Source organism: Pseudophryne corroboree, chromosome 12, assembly GCF_028390025.1.
Source record: "Pseudophryne corroboree isolate aPseCor3 chromosome 12, aPseCor3.hap2, whole genome shotgun sequence".
Lineage (NCBI taxonomy): Eukaryota > Metazoa > Chordata > Amphibia > Anura > Myobatrachidae > Pseudophryne > Pseudophryne corroboree.
Genome location: NC_086455.1, coordinates 34,814,020 through 34,828,599, shown reverse-complemented (window position 1 = coordinate 34,828,599; position 14,580 = coordinate 34,814,020).

Sequence of the window (14,580 nt, the reverse complement as noted above, 5' to 3'; positions counted from 1 at the left end):
GAAAGGACCTAATTTCAAGTAACTTCTAGTCCACATTTTTTTTAAGAACGTGGCAAGCCAGTGTGAGTGCTTCCGCAGGGTTTTCTTAACTGGCAATTTGAACCACAATAATAGATCCCTACTGTACAAGCTCCCTGATGAAGTGGTGTCTGATCTCAATATGTTTGGACTTCCTGTGATGTTTTGTACTATGGGATAGGTTGTAGCACCCCTATTATCAAACCTGATGTTGATGGTACAGATATGTCCTCATACATCTAACCTCAATATGCCATACAGCGTGTGAAGCCTGGCATGAGTGAGCCACCATGTCCCGTGCAACTCTGCTGACAATGGCTGTCTTTTTTTTTTTTACCAAAGATACATTTTAGTCACAGCGCAATGTGAGTTTAATATATTACACTTGTATATTGTGTGTGACTGAGTCTTTATATGGAGCACAACAGAATTTGTATTGGAAAAAAGCTGCAGCTGCTATATTGGAGCACTTCATATACAGATACAGAGACTCAGTCACACACATATACAAGTGTCAAACTGTACGTGAAATTAATAAGCACAGTCTCCTCGTGCATGCTAGTAGCATTGTTTTGCAACTAAGATGCATTTTCAGCAAAAACTAAGGAAAAAGATGCCTGATGCTAGAAGATTCTTACGCAACCTGGTGTGCCAAGAGGGGCAGAGGACACACGGTATCTGTATCTTCTACAATCATGACACTTAACTTGAGCAAACTGTTTGATATGTAAGACCTCCTAGGCTGATTTAACTAATGCCATGTTTATACCTCGGTAGTAGATAGTTGTTTCCTACTTACCCAGCTCACTGCTGCACCTGCTAGTAGAAAGAAATATCCTTGGTAAGAATGGCGGTCATCTTCATCCACCCATTAGTCAGCATCATAGAATGTAGAATTCCCAGACCTGGTAAACTCCAATCTTAAGTAAATTGTCCCTTTTATATATTTTAGGATTTTTTTGACAGCCATCCAATGCTGTCTTCCTGGATTGGTAGCAAATTGACTAACCTTGCTCACCGCATGTGTCATATCACTTGCATACATTAGGTTCCTAAGGGTATTCTGATACAGGGGGTTCTTCGTGTCTTCTGAATCCTTCTCACTCCCAGATGACAAATCTTTGTTCAAATTTGTACTCTTATCAGTGGGGGTACCTATCACTTTGGCATCCGACATACCATATTTCTCAAGTACATGCTCAACGTAGGTTTGTTGGTCAACAGATATGATACCTTTCTCTAGATTCAGATCTAGGCCAAGTAAGCAAGGTGATGGAGCCAGGTCTTGATGTTTTAATTTTTGTCGAAGCAATTGTGATCAATTCTTTTTCTTCTCTGATGTGTTCTTTTTGGCCTGCCAATAGCAAGTCATCCACATACACAACCATGATGAAAAGCTTCTTCTGTATTTGTTTATGGTAAAAATCAGTTATCAATCATTGAATGTTCAAAGACCATTTCATTTAGTATAGTGTCTATATTAGGGGTGTGCAACGGGACATTTTTTTGTGTTTTGTGTTTTGGTTTTGGATCACTATCTCCTTCATGTTTTGGATCTGTTTTGGTTTTGACAAAACCGCCCTTGCGTGTTTTGATTTTGGATATGTATTTTTTTTTTAAATCATGAAATCACAGAATTTGGGGGTGTTTTTGTTCCTACAGTATTATTAACCTCAATAACATTCATTTCCAGTGGGAAACAGGGAGGTAAATGTGTGGCTTAGGGATTGGTTCAGGAAAGGGGGGTTTGTGTTCCTGGAACACTGGGCGGACTTCTCAGTCAGGCGCCATCTTTTTTGTCGTGATGGATTGCACCTGAATGAGGAGGGGGCTGCGGTGCTGGGGGGAAGGATGGTTAGAAGGATGGAGGAGATTTTAAACTAGGTGCCTGGGGGGAGGGTTTAGCTAGAAACTACGGGTCATGCAGTGAGAATACTGGGGATGGCGGTAGTGAACTAAATGGGTGAGGAGTAGGGAGGAGAGAAAGAGCAGCCAGCAAGGGTATTAACATGGGTATTAAAAAGGTTTTACCAGAACACCAATTAACGACGAGTATGGGTTATCATTGCTGCATAAAGAGAATGATGTCCCTAGCACAAGGGGAAATACTTATCTTAAATGTATGTATGTAAATGCTAGTAGCCTTACAGGTAAAAAGGGGGAACTAAAAATCCTTGCAGCAAGCAAACAGTATGATATTATAGGCATTACTGGGACGAATCTCATGATTGCACAGTCAATGTAGAGGGTTATACGCTGTTCAGGAGAGACAGATTAAATAAGGGGTGGAGTAATTCTTGAAATGATTCCCACTGTGCATCAAAGTTCCTTCCCAAGATGGTGGGGTTCAATTGCTATATCACAAGAGAGAGAGATAAACTTAGGCACAATAGTGTAATACAATAAAACATAACTTATTATTAAAAGTAACAATTGTGCTCGTACATTTATAAAAAGAAAAAATTGCTTATCTGAAAGTTCTCTCAGGTCACTGTGTGATCAGGTAGAGGTTCAGTCAGAATTCCCTCAACGTGTTTTGCCCACCATGCTTTTAGCTGGACTTCATCAGGAGTGATGAAGTCTAGCTAAAAGCATGAATGATGAAACATGTTGACCTGAGAGAACTTCCAGATAAACTGTTTTTCAGCACAAAGATATAAAAATATTAATTATTCAATAAAGAGCATTTCCACCCTTGCAAAAGTGAATATTTATTTTTGCTATACATATTTGTCCAGTTTTGGCTCAGTGGTTTTATTGTTGTGTGTTGTTTCTTTATGTCAATTGTATTGTTCCTATTATATTACAGTTTACACTGTGTACATGTGCCGGATGTAATGGCTTGCGAGACGGACGGAGCTCCGAGACTTCGGCTGAACTCAAACGTTTTTTTAAAGCAGCAAACGTTTACAAGGCAAAACCAACCAGTCTCGGAGCTCTGGCCGTCTCGCAAGCAATTACATCCGGCCCTATATGTAATCGCTCATAAGGCACTGCGTTAACTTTGTGGCACTTTCAAAATGAGAAATAATAACAATATTAAAATGTATAGAGTTTATTTTTTATATTCCAAAAATTCACCTTGTCCCGTGTCAAAATTACCCTTGTGTATACTTATCCCTCTGTAGTCAGAAAATATTGCTCTAACTTGTCAGATTAATTTTCCAATACTGTGCAGCGCCTCATACACATTGAAACTATTAATAGACCTGAAATACCTTTTTTTATCCATTAATTCCTGAAAACCTGCACTTACGTAAGGCAAATGGTTTCATAGATCTTTCTTCCCAAACCTCTGTCTAAAGCTCAACCTGCCGAGTAAAATACAGTATTATTACAAGTGTGATACCAATGATATTGCTATACTGGATGTGAATATAACATAAAAATTGTCTTTAACATGAATGCTTTTCTAATACTTCGTAATTTATGGCACCTATAGATTGTAAACTTGCGAGCAGGGCCTTCCTACCTCTATGACTGTTTGTTATTACCCCGTTTTGTTATATCATTGTTATTTCCAATTGTAAAAGCGCAACGGAATTTGCTACGCTATATAAGAAACTGTTAATAAAAAAATAATCTAGATAAGAGTTCATTTGGAATGCAACTTCTACTATTTAAACAATGTGTATGTGAATTATCAATAGTCAGTTTGAAACACTGATGACAACATTTTTGCAAAGGTTTATTTCATACTTACTTACTTTGCTGTCCCCTCCTTTGTAGGTGCATGGGGGCGTGGCCGGCAGCAGGATGGGTGTTCCGGGGGTGTGACCAACAGGGTAGTGGACAGTCCGGGGGTGTGGCATCAGGATTGCATAATCGTGGCTCCGCCCCCCGCTATGCAGTGCAGAGAAAAGAGGCGCTGTATAGCAGGGGGCAGAGCTATGATGATGCGTTACAGCGCGAATCGCTTCATCGGACCCCCTCGGACCGCCCACTTGTTCTCTGCTGCGGGTGACCGAGGAGGGTCGTGGAGGGGCAGCACGCAAAGCAGGAGGCTTGCCCACTTTTCCGGGGGGCCGGGAGGGTAGGCAAGTATGGTTTATTTACTATTGTGGGGGTGATGTAAAATTGAGCACATACAGTATACTGCGTGTTTTATTCGCATAAGATACATTTTGCAGCTCTCATGCCAAGTAAAAGAATGCACAAGTCTGTATGCAGGTTTACTTATGAATACCTATGGCTGGACAAGTGCAATGGTGGAGAGTAGGGGCAGACAAGTGTATACAAAGGACAGTAAGAAGTATGAAGTCAGACCTAATGCAGGTACTTGTATAGGGGACATGGCCTTATTTAGTGCAAGCCTTGGGTTCAGCACAACTCCCAAAGCCAGAGGCTTATGCTTTGGCACACTCCTTTGGAAGGTGCCGTTAATACAGATTGCACAAACATGTCAATAACAACAATTTTCGCCTTGAGAGCTCTGCCCACTATTGAGCACATATATTTTTTTGCAGAATTGCATTTCTGTGACTGGACATACACTAGATTGGGTACGCTTGAAACCAGATGACTCAGGGGGAGGCCATTGTTGTTGTGCAATATCTATCTAACTACGCATCCTTGACTCATGTTTCCGAAGAAGACTTTTGTCAAAGTGTCTCCAAACATTACTCTTTAGAGTCACATATGTACTATGTACTAAAGGCATATTTTTAACTATATTTATATATTCCTCCTATCTCTAGGTAGCATACTGCAAATATCAGCATAACAGAAAGCCAGTTAGTGTTTTAGTACCCCCTGACTACTTAGCAGCCTCTACACCTTTCCTGCCATTACCTACTGTATGATGACAAATATATCAAGAAAATAGCCTTTACGTATGTGTTCCCACATCCGCCTCCTGCATTATTTCTGCAGTTTCAGAACCTGAAGACACAATAGGTGTCTGGCTGATAATGTTGGTTGCCTCACTACAGATGTGATGAAGTGGGCTGGAGCCACCAGAGCCGTCCCTAACCAATATGGTGCCCTAGGCAAGAGTTTGGCTGGTGCCCCTTAGTTCTGCCACTGACCCTGCACCCCTTTCTCAGCACCATCAACCCTCACCCATGGCAGTCCTCATTTTGGTGCTTCCACCCCCTTGTATTTTAAATAGGAACAGTGTGCACATTCGGAGCACAGCTCAAAAAGGGGCATGTTTTTGCTGGGAAGGGGCATGTCCACACAATAGTACCCACAATTCAAATTCTGACAAAACTTTATTCACATTTTATTGTGCGATAGTGTCCCTTATTCACATTACATCACACAGTAGTACCACTTTAACTTATATACGTTACTCCTCACAGTAGTGCCCCTTATTCACATTACATCACACTGAATTGCCCCTTATTCACATTACACCACACCATATTGCTCTTTATTCACATAAGACCACAGGGTATTGTCCTTTCTATGTGTTACACCACACAGTAGAGCACCTCATACATATAATGCCACACATTAGTAACGTCTTTATACACATAATACCACACAGTAATGCCCCTCACACATGACACACATTAGTATTGTCCTTATAAACATAATGCACCTTACACATTACGCCAACTTTTATAAATGCCTTACGCATAAGCTGCACATTATTAATGCTCCTATACACATAAAGACACACATAATACCCCATTCATATGTGCCGCACATTATTAGTGCACTTATACACATAATGACACACATAGTGCCCCTTACACAAATGCTGCACATTATACATGCATTCAGGGGTAAATTGGATTTGAAAACTAGCCCGGGAAATTCCTATTAGCAGCCCTAATGGGGGTGGGGCCTCTTCAGGGGCGGAATCTGTTGAGTGGTGGGGTCTGGTGATGGGACAGGATGCTCATCATCTCAAAAGCAAGACTGTGCATTATTCTCCAGTAACCACAGTTCTAAGCATTACAATACACCCACATTGCTTGCAACTGTCAGAGCTCCATTTGTAAAAAAAAAAAAACTGTTTTGCTGGGCATACACCCTACAATTATCTGGACGATACACCAATATAGGATGGATCGTCCAGATAATTGTAGCATGTATGCTGTCAACCCAACTGAAAAAATTGATTAATCGGGCATGCCGGATAGTCCAGCATTTCCCTCCGATTCAGTATTTTCTAAGTGTCCGGTCAGTCGCATAAAGCAGTTTATGCCCTCCCCTGTTCCTTCATATGGAAAGGTATAGGGAAATGTCTCCTCCCTGGGGGCAGAGCATCGATATCATGTGACATACACTGTGAGAGATCCCACAGTGTATGTCATAGATATCTTCAGGGTCTGTGTACGACTGTGTATGCCCAGCATAAACACTAGCATCACTCACAGAGACACTACAGTACTGACAGTAAAGCAGCACATCCCCACCTCACTCACAGCAACACATCCTAGCTTCACTGACAGCAGCACATTTCCGCCTCACTGACAGCAGCACATTCCCACTTCACTGACAGCAGCACATCGCTGCCTCACTGACAGCAGCACATTCCAACCTCACTGACAAAAGCACATCACTTACTCACTGACAGCAGTACATCACTTACTCACTGACAGCAGCACATCCTTGCCTCACTGACAACACATCACCTCCTCACTGACAGCAGCACATTTCAACATCACTGACAGCAGCACATCACTTCCTCACTGACTAAACTAAATCTCCCAGCAGCCCTTGCCGCTGGGAACTCCTGACAGCAAGGGTTACTGGGAGTTGTAGTTTATTTTCAGGTTCTTCCTTGTAGTGCATTGTGGTGCCGGACACTAGCTCCAGCTCCTGCCTGATGAGCGATCCTCCGCCCTCCATCCCAGGCAATGCACAGGCAGCTTGGCACAGCAGGTATTGCCAGACACTATGACTTAAGGGATTCCACCCATTGGCCGAGGGTGGCACCATCGGACAGCACCCCCTGCTTGGCTGGAACCCATGGCGAGTGCCATCCTGGCCAATGGGTAGATATGCCCCTGTATTAGAGATGAGCGGGTTCGGTTCTCAGAGAACTGAACCCCGCCGAACATCCCGTTCCGAGCCAGAATCCGAGTCTGGCTTGGGACTTCCCACCAGACTCGGAAACCAGAATGAGGCAAACGTCATATTTCCCGTTGTCGAATTCTTGCGGGTTTTGGATTCCATATAAACAGCCGCGCGTTGCCGCCATTTTCACTCCAGACTTGGAGAGTGAGGGAGACAGACCTCTGTCTCTCTGTGGGTGTTGGTATCGGGTGTGGTCAGTGTGTGCTCTGTAAGGGTGCTGTTCCTGCTATTGTGGTGTACCTGTGCTGTTAGAGGTGCTGTCCTGGCTTTCACTGGTGTTTTATGTGCTGTTAGGGGTGTTGCAACTAAACATGGGTGTTGCTGTCCTGGCTGCCAATGTGTTATACAGGGAACAGGGGCACTGTCCTCCTGTATGCTGTGAAAATACAGGGGTGCTGGCTGTAAAAAGTCTGGGGTGTAGTGAAAAGAAATGTACACTGACCCTGTCTTGTATGCTGTAAAAAAAAATCTGGGGTGCTGCTGTTAAAATAAATGTACACTGGCCCTGTCTTGTATGCTGTAAAAAATCTGGGGTGCAGTGAAAATAAATGTACACTGGCCCTGTCTTGTATGCTGTAAAAAATCTGGGGTGCTGCTGTTAAAATAAATGTATATTGGCCCTGTCTTGTATGCTGTAAAAAAATCTGGAGTGCAGTACAAATAAATGTACACTGGCCCTGTTTTGTATGCTGTCAAAAATCTGGGGTTCTGGTGTTAAAATAAATGTACACTGGTCCTGTCTAGTATGCTGTAAAAATACAGGGGTGCTGTTGTCAAAATAAATGTACACTGGCCCTGTCTTGTATGCTGTAAAAATTCAGGGGTGCTGCTGTTAAAATAAATGAACACTGACCATGTCTTGTATGCTGTAAAAATACAGGGGTGCTGTTGTTAAAATAAATGTACTTTGGTCCTGTATGCTGTAAAAATACAGTGGTGCTGCTGTTAAAATGAAATTACACTGGTCCTTTATGCTGTAAAAATACATGGGTGCTGTTGTTAAAATAAAAGTACACTGGTCCTGTATGCTGTAAAAATACATGGGTGCTGTTGTTAAAATAAAATGACACTGGCCCTGTATGCTGTAAAATACAGGGGTGCAGTGAAAATAAATGTACACTGGCCCTGTCTTGTATGCTGTAAATTACAGGGGTGTTGTGAAAATACAAAAGTGCTGGCACTGTCCACGGTTTGCGATATCTAGGCCTGACCTTCACAACAATGTATGGGAAGAGGAGGCTCCTACCACTATCTGCACGCCTTCTGCAAGTGCTGGGAGGAGCACCGCCAGTCCAGTTGCTGATATTGAGATTGATGATGTCACTGTAGAAGTACAACAGAATGAGGAAGATATTGGTGTAGCTGGCGCTGAGGAGGATGTTGATGATGAGAATTCTGATGGTGATGTGGTTTGTTTGAATAAGGCACCAGTGAAGACAGTTGTTGGCCATGGGATGAAAAAGCTCATTGTAATGCCTGGGCAAAATACCAAAAAAGCAACTTCTTCGGTGTGGAATTATTTCTCCACAAATCTGGGCAACAGGTGTCAAGCCATCTGATTCCTTTGTCAATCCATCATAAGTAGGGGTAAGGACATTATATTTACGTTCAATACAATATGGGTAATGTCTAGATATATACATGAGTGCCCCAACATAGGCGAGTCTAGTACCATACTCTTTTGGTATTTTCTTTTGTATTTCAGTCATACTCTCAGGGAGCACCACCTACCCTCCATTAGGCGAATATTTAGTCACCTGAATGGATCGGAATTGGGTTATATAATATAAAATTATAACAGGATTGCTTGAAGATCTGTGCGGTCAGTCCAAAAATCCCCTTTCATTCCTTTGTCAATCCATCATAAGCAGGGTTAAGGACGTTAACCATCTAGGAACATCCTCCCTTATACGTCACCTGCAGCGCATTCATCAGAAGTCATTGTCATGTTCAGAAACTTTGGGTAATAGCGTAAGCAGTCCACTGACACCTAAATGATGTGGTTTGTTTGAATATTATTTCTCTGTGAGGATGAGGATGTAAAAACTAAAGGGGGTGCGGGTATCTTAGGATGAGGACAACATCTTGCCTCTGTAGAACCAGTTTGTGCAAGGAAAGATTAATTGCTTCTTTTTTGGTGGGGGCTCAAACAAACCAGTCATTTCAGCCACAGTGCTGTGGCAGACACTGTCACTGAAATGATTGGTTTGTTAAAGTGTGCATGTCCTGTTTATACAACATAAGGATGCGTGGGAGTGCCCAAGGACAATTCCATCTTGTACCTCTTTTCTTTGCCACATCATTCCATGGGTGCTGCCCTATATGAGGGGCTGCCCCTCTGCCCTATCAGTCCAGTGGTGCTGCCCCACTGCCGTTTAAGTCCAGGGGTGCTGTTGCCTGTCTGCTGTGCTGTGTAATTCTCCAGGGGTGCTGCCTATGCTGAATCAGTCCAGGGGTGCTGCCCCACTGCCGTTTAAGTCCAGGGATGTGGTTGCCTGTCTGCTGTATATAAGTCTAGGGTTGCTGCAGTATAATTCCAGGAGTACTGCTGTACTTGATCCTAGGTTTAAGAGAAAGCCTAGAGCAGATATAAACAATCTTCAATATCACAAACAGATTTGTGAAAATATAGCCGCAAAAGGTGGAAATGGAAATTGCTATTTTGACTAAGTGTTTTTAAATAAAGTGGGGAGAGACCACATTTGTGGCCAAAGTCAGTGTGAATCATAAACCATCGCAACTGCCGGAGAGGTAAAAGTGATATTTTCTACCGAAGCATTAGAGAAAATTTCTTCTCAATTATTTCATGTTAGGGACTCACTCAAATGAATGGCTCCAATTTGTCAACCTTAATTTTGATTTATGATTGGTGTTCCACAGTTTGGGATTATTAATTTAGAAGATGTGCATTTTTTTTTCCAGGGTTCTTTTCCTGAGGGTTGGGTAGGGTTTTCGCAAGACCTTGCGGTGTTAGAAGAACATAGTTTCAGTGATCTTGCATTGCATCATCTTTCCATTGCACTGCAGCACTAGATGGGCCAGCTTAAATCATAGAATTTGGGGGTCATTTTGATCCCATAGTATTATTAACCTCAATAACCATAATTTACACTCATTTTCAGTCTATTCTGAACACTTCACACCTCACAATATTATTTTTAGTCCTAAAATTTGCACCAAGGTCGCTGGATGGCTAAGCTAAGCAACACAAGTGGCCGACACAAACACCTGGCCCATCTAGGAGTGGCACTGCAGTGTCAGGCAGGATGGCACTTCAAAAAAATAGTCCCCAAATAGCACATGATGCAAAGAAAAAAAGAGGCGCACCAAGGTCGCTGTGTGACTAAGCTAAGCGACACAAGTGGCCGACACAAACACCTGGCCCATCTAGGAGTGGCACTGCAGTGTCAGGCAGGATGGCACTTCAAAATAATAGTCCCCAAACAGCACATGATGCAAAGATGAAAAGAGGCGCACCAAGGTCGCTGTGTGACTAAGCTTAGCGACACAAGTGGCCGACACAAACACCTGGCCCATCTAGGAGTGGCACTGCAGTGTCAGACGGGATGGCACTTCAAAAAAATAGTCCCCAAACAGCACATGATGCAAAGAAAAAAAGAGGCGCAATGAGGTAGCTGTGTGACTAAGCTAAGCGACCCAAGTGGCCGACACAAACACCTGGCCCATCTAGGAGTGGCCTGCAGTGTCAGACAGGATGGCAGATTTAAAAAATAGTCCCCAAACAGCACATGATGCAAAGAAAAAAAGAGGCGCACCAAGGTCTCTGTGTGACTAAGCTAAGCGACACAAGTGGCCGACACAAACACCTGGCCCATCTAGGAGTGGCACTGCAGTGTCAGGCAGGATGGCACTTCAAAAAAATAGTCCCCAAACAGCACATGATGCAAAGAAAAAAAGAGGCGCACCAAGGTCGCTGTGTGACTAAGCTAAGCGACACAAGTGGCCGACACAAACACCTGGCCCATCTAGGAGTGGCACTGCAGTTTTCTAGCGAGAGGATGAGTGCTTCCATCCTCATGTGAATCTGAACCACTAGCCAGGGCCTCAGCCGTTCCTTGCCACTCTGTGCCGTAAATGTCATATTGGCAAGTTTACGCTTCTCATCAGACGCTTTCAATTTTGATTTTTGGGTCATTTTACTGAACTTTTGTTTTTTGGATTTTACATGCTCTCACTATGACATTGGGCATCGGCCTTGGCAGACGACGTTGATGGCATTTCATCGTCTCGGCCATGACTAGTGGCAGCAGCTTCAGCACGAGGTGGAAGTGGATCTTGATCTTTCCCTATTTTAACCTCCACATTTTTGTTCTCCATTTTTTAATCTGTGGAATTATATGCCAGTACCAATAGCAATGGCATTCTACTATATATACTGCGCACAACTGAAATGCACCACAGGTATGGATGGATAGTATACTTGACGACACAGAGGCAGGTAGAGCAGTGGCCTTCCGTACCGTACTGCTATAAATACTGGTGGTCACTGTCAGCAAACTGCAAAACTAAAAAGCACCACAGGTATAGAATCTAGATGGATAGTATACTTGACGACACAGAGGTAGGTAGAGCAGTGGCCTTCCATACCGTACTGCTATATATACTGGTGGTCACTGTCAGCAAACTGTAAAACTAAAATGCACCACAGGTATAGAATCTAGATGGATAGTATACTTGACGACACAGAGGTAGGTAGAGCAGTGGCCTTCCGTACCATACTGCTATATATACTGGTGGTCACTGTCAGCAAACTGCAAAACTAAAATGCACCACAGGTATAGAATCTAGATGGATAGTATACTTGATGACACAGAGGTAGGTAGAGCAGTGGCCTTCTGTACCGTACTGCTATATATACTGGTGGTCACTGTCAGCAAACTGCAAAACTAAAATGCACCACAGGTATAGAATCTAGATGGATAGTATACTTGATGACACAGAGGTAGGTAGAGCAGTGGCCTTCCTTACCGTATTGCTATATATACTGGTGGTCACTGTCAGCAAACTGCAAAACTAAAATGCACCACAGGTATAGAATCTAGATGGATAGTATACTTGACAACACAGAGGTAGGTAGAGCAGTGGCCTTCCCTACCGTACTGCTATATATACTGGTGGTCACTGTCAGCAAACTGCAAAACTAAAATGCACCACAGGTATAGAATCTAGATGGATAGTATACTTGACACAGAGGTAGGTAGAGCAGTGGCCTTCCGTACCGTACTGCTATATATACTGGTGGTCACTGTCAGCAAACTGCAAAACTAAAATGCACCACAGGTATAGAATCTAGATGGATAGTATACTTGACGACACAGAGGTAGGTAGAGCAGTGGCCTTCCGTACCGTACTGCTATATATACTGGTGGTCACTGTCAGCAAACTGCAAAACTAAAATGCACCACAGGTATAGAATCTAGATGGATAGTATACTTAACGACACAGAGGTAGGTAGAGCAGTGGCCTTCCGTACCATACTGCTATATATACTGGTGGTCACTGTCAGCAAACTGCAAAACTAAAATGCACCACAGGTATAGAATCTAGATGGATAGTATACTTGACGACACAGAGGTAGGAAGAGCAGTGGCCTTCCGTACCATACTGCTATATATACTGGTGGTCACTGTCAGCAAAACTCTGCACTGTACTGCTCCTATATAATACTGCTGGTCCCCAGTCCCCACAATAAAGCAGTGTGAGCACAGATATATGCAGCACACTGAGCACAGATATGGAGCGTTTTTCAGGCAGAGAACGGATAAAACTGGTGGTCACTGATCAGCAAAACTCTGCACTGTACTCCTCCTATATAATACAGCTGCTCCCCAGTCCCCACAATTAAGCAATAAGCACAAATATTTGCATCAACATTAATAAACGGAGAGGATGCCAGCCACGTCCTCTCCCTAACATTTCCAATGCACGAGTGAAAATGGCGGCGACGCGCGGCTGCTTATACAGAATCTGAATCTCGCGAGAATCCGACAGTGGGATGATGACGTTCGGGCGCGCTCGGGTTAATCGAGCCATACGGGAGAATCCGAGTATGCCTCGGACCCGTGTAAAATGGGTGAAGTTCGGGGGGTTCGGTTTCCGAGGAACCGAACCCGCTCATCGCTAATATATATATATATATATATATATACAATATACAGAGAACTCATGCTTTAATATACAACTAGATAAACAATGGGGTTTTGGTGTATGAATTATACAATGCATGTAAGCTTGCAGCCCACTCCACGGGACCCCATTTCACTGCAAGTTCTACTCTATCACATAAACTTTCACATGGATTCTTTAGTGACCTGGCAGCTGCTGCTTTAGAGGAACAAATGTGCTTACCTGGTTTAAAGCTTACCTGTCACACTTATGGCTTTTAAAAGATAAGACAGTCATCAACACAAATTCACAAGTGTGCTTACCTGGTTTACAGCTCACCTGCCAACTGACTTCTGGCTTTCAAAGTGAGACAGTCACCAACACCCCTAAACAGCAGCTGACCCAGGTTAAAGGTAAATGCGCTTAGGGGTGCATGAGAGAGAGATATGATCACAAATGGGCCAGTTAAAAATTAACCCTATTATATATATACGGGAATCCACTGCACTTGCCATTCCCAGGAGAGGGTTGCACTAACGTACTCCCCACCCGTAGGTTGGGGTGCGGTGGGCTGTGACCACCTAACTCAAATATACATATATAGAGAACCCTGCACTCTCCCTAGCAGTTTCATTCACCTTAATGCTTTAATATGCAACTAGATGAACACTGGGGTTTTGGTTTGTAAATTGCAAAATGCATGTAAGCTTGCAGCCCATATTACATATAATATATATCATGTAAATTATATATAGATATTATATATATTATATCATGTATATATTCTACATATATAATATATAATATAAATGATACACACACATATACATATATTGTGCAGCTATTTCTTTAAAACAGGGCAGGCACACTATATATTTAGCAAATAATGGTACTTACTGACTGGCACAGAATTGGAAGGCTGCCGGCTCCTGTTTTGGCTGCTGCAGTTGCTTCTTTGCACAGATAGTGTGTGAACACGGGGCTGGAGGGGAGGTGGAGCCATCTGCAGTGACGAGCAGGCCGGCTCCGCAAAGACTAATGGGGGGGGGGGGGGGGGGCTGCTGCGCATGCGCAGCAGTTTAGTCGGTGCCCATTTTCTTGAAGCTTGATTGAGCTCCAGTTTTCTTTCAAATGACACTGCCGCGATCAGTGCTCGGCAGTCGGCTGGCACTGTGGATAGCGGGTGTCGGGCGGCCACTAAGGGGACGACCGGAGTGGCCAAACGGAATTCGGTCTGGTGTCCCAGTGTACCAGTCCACCCCTGAATGCATTTATACACATGACACACATAATGCCCCTTACACATATGCCGAACACTTCTGCACAACCAACCCACCTGCACACAGCACTCACATGGCCCTAACACTGTGACTTCTGCTTCTGCTTGGATGTGTCCTCATACAT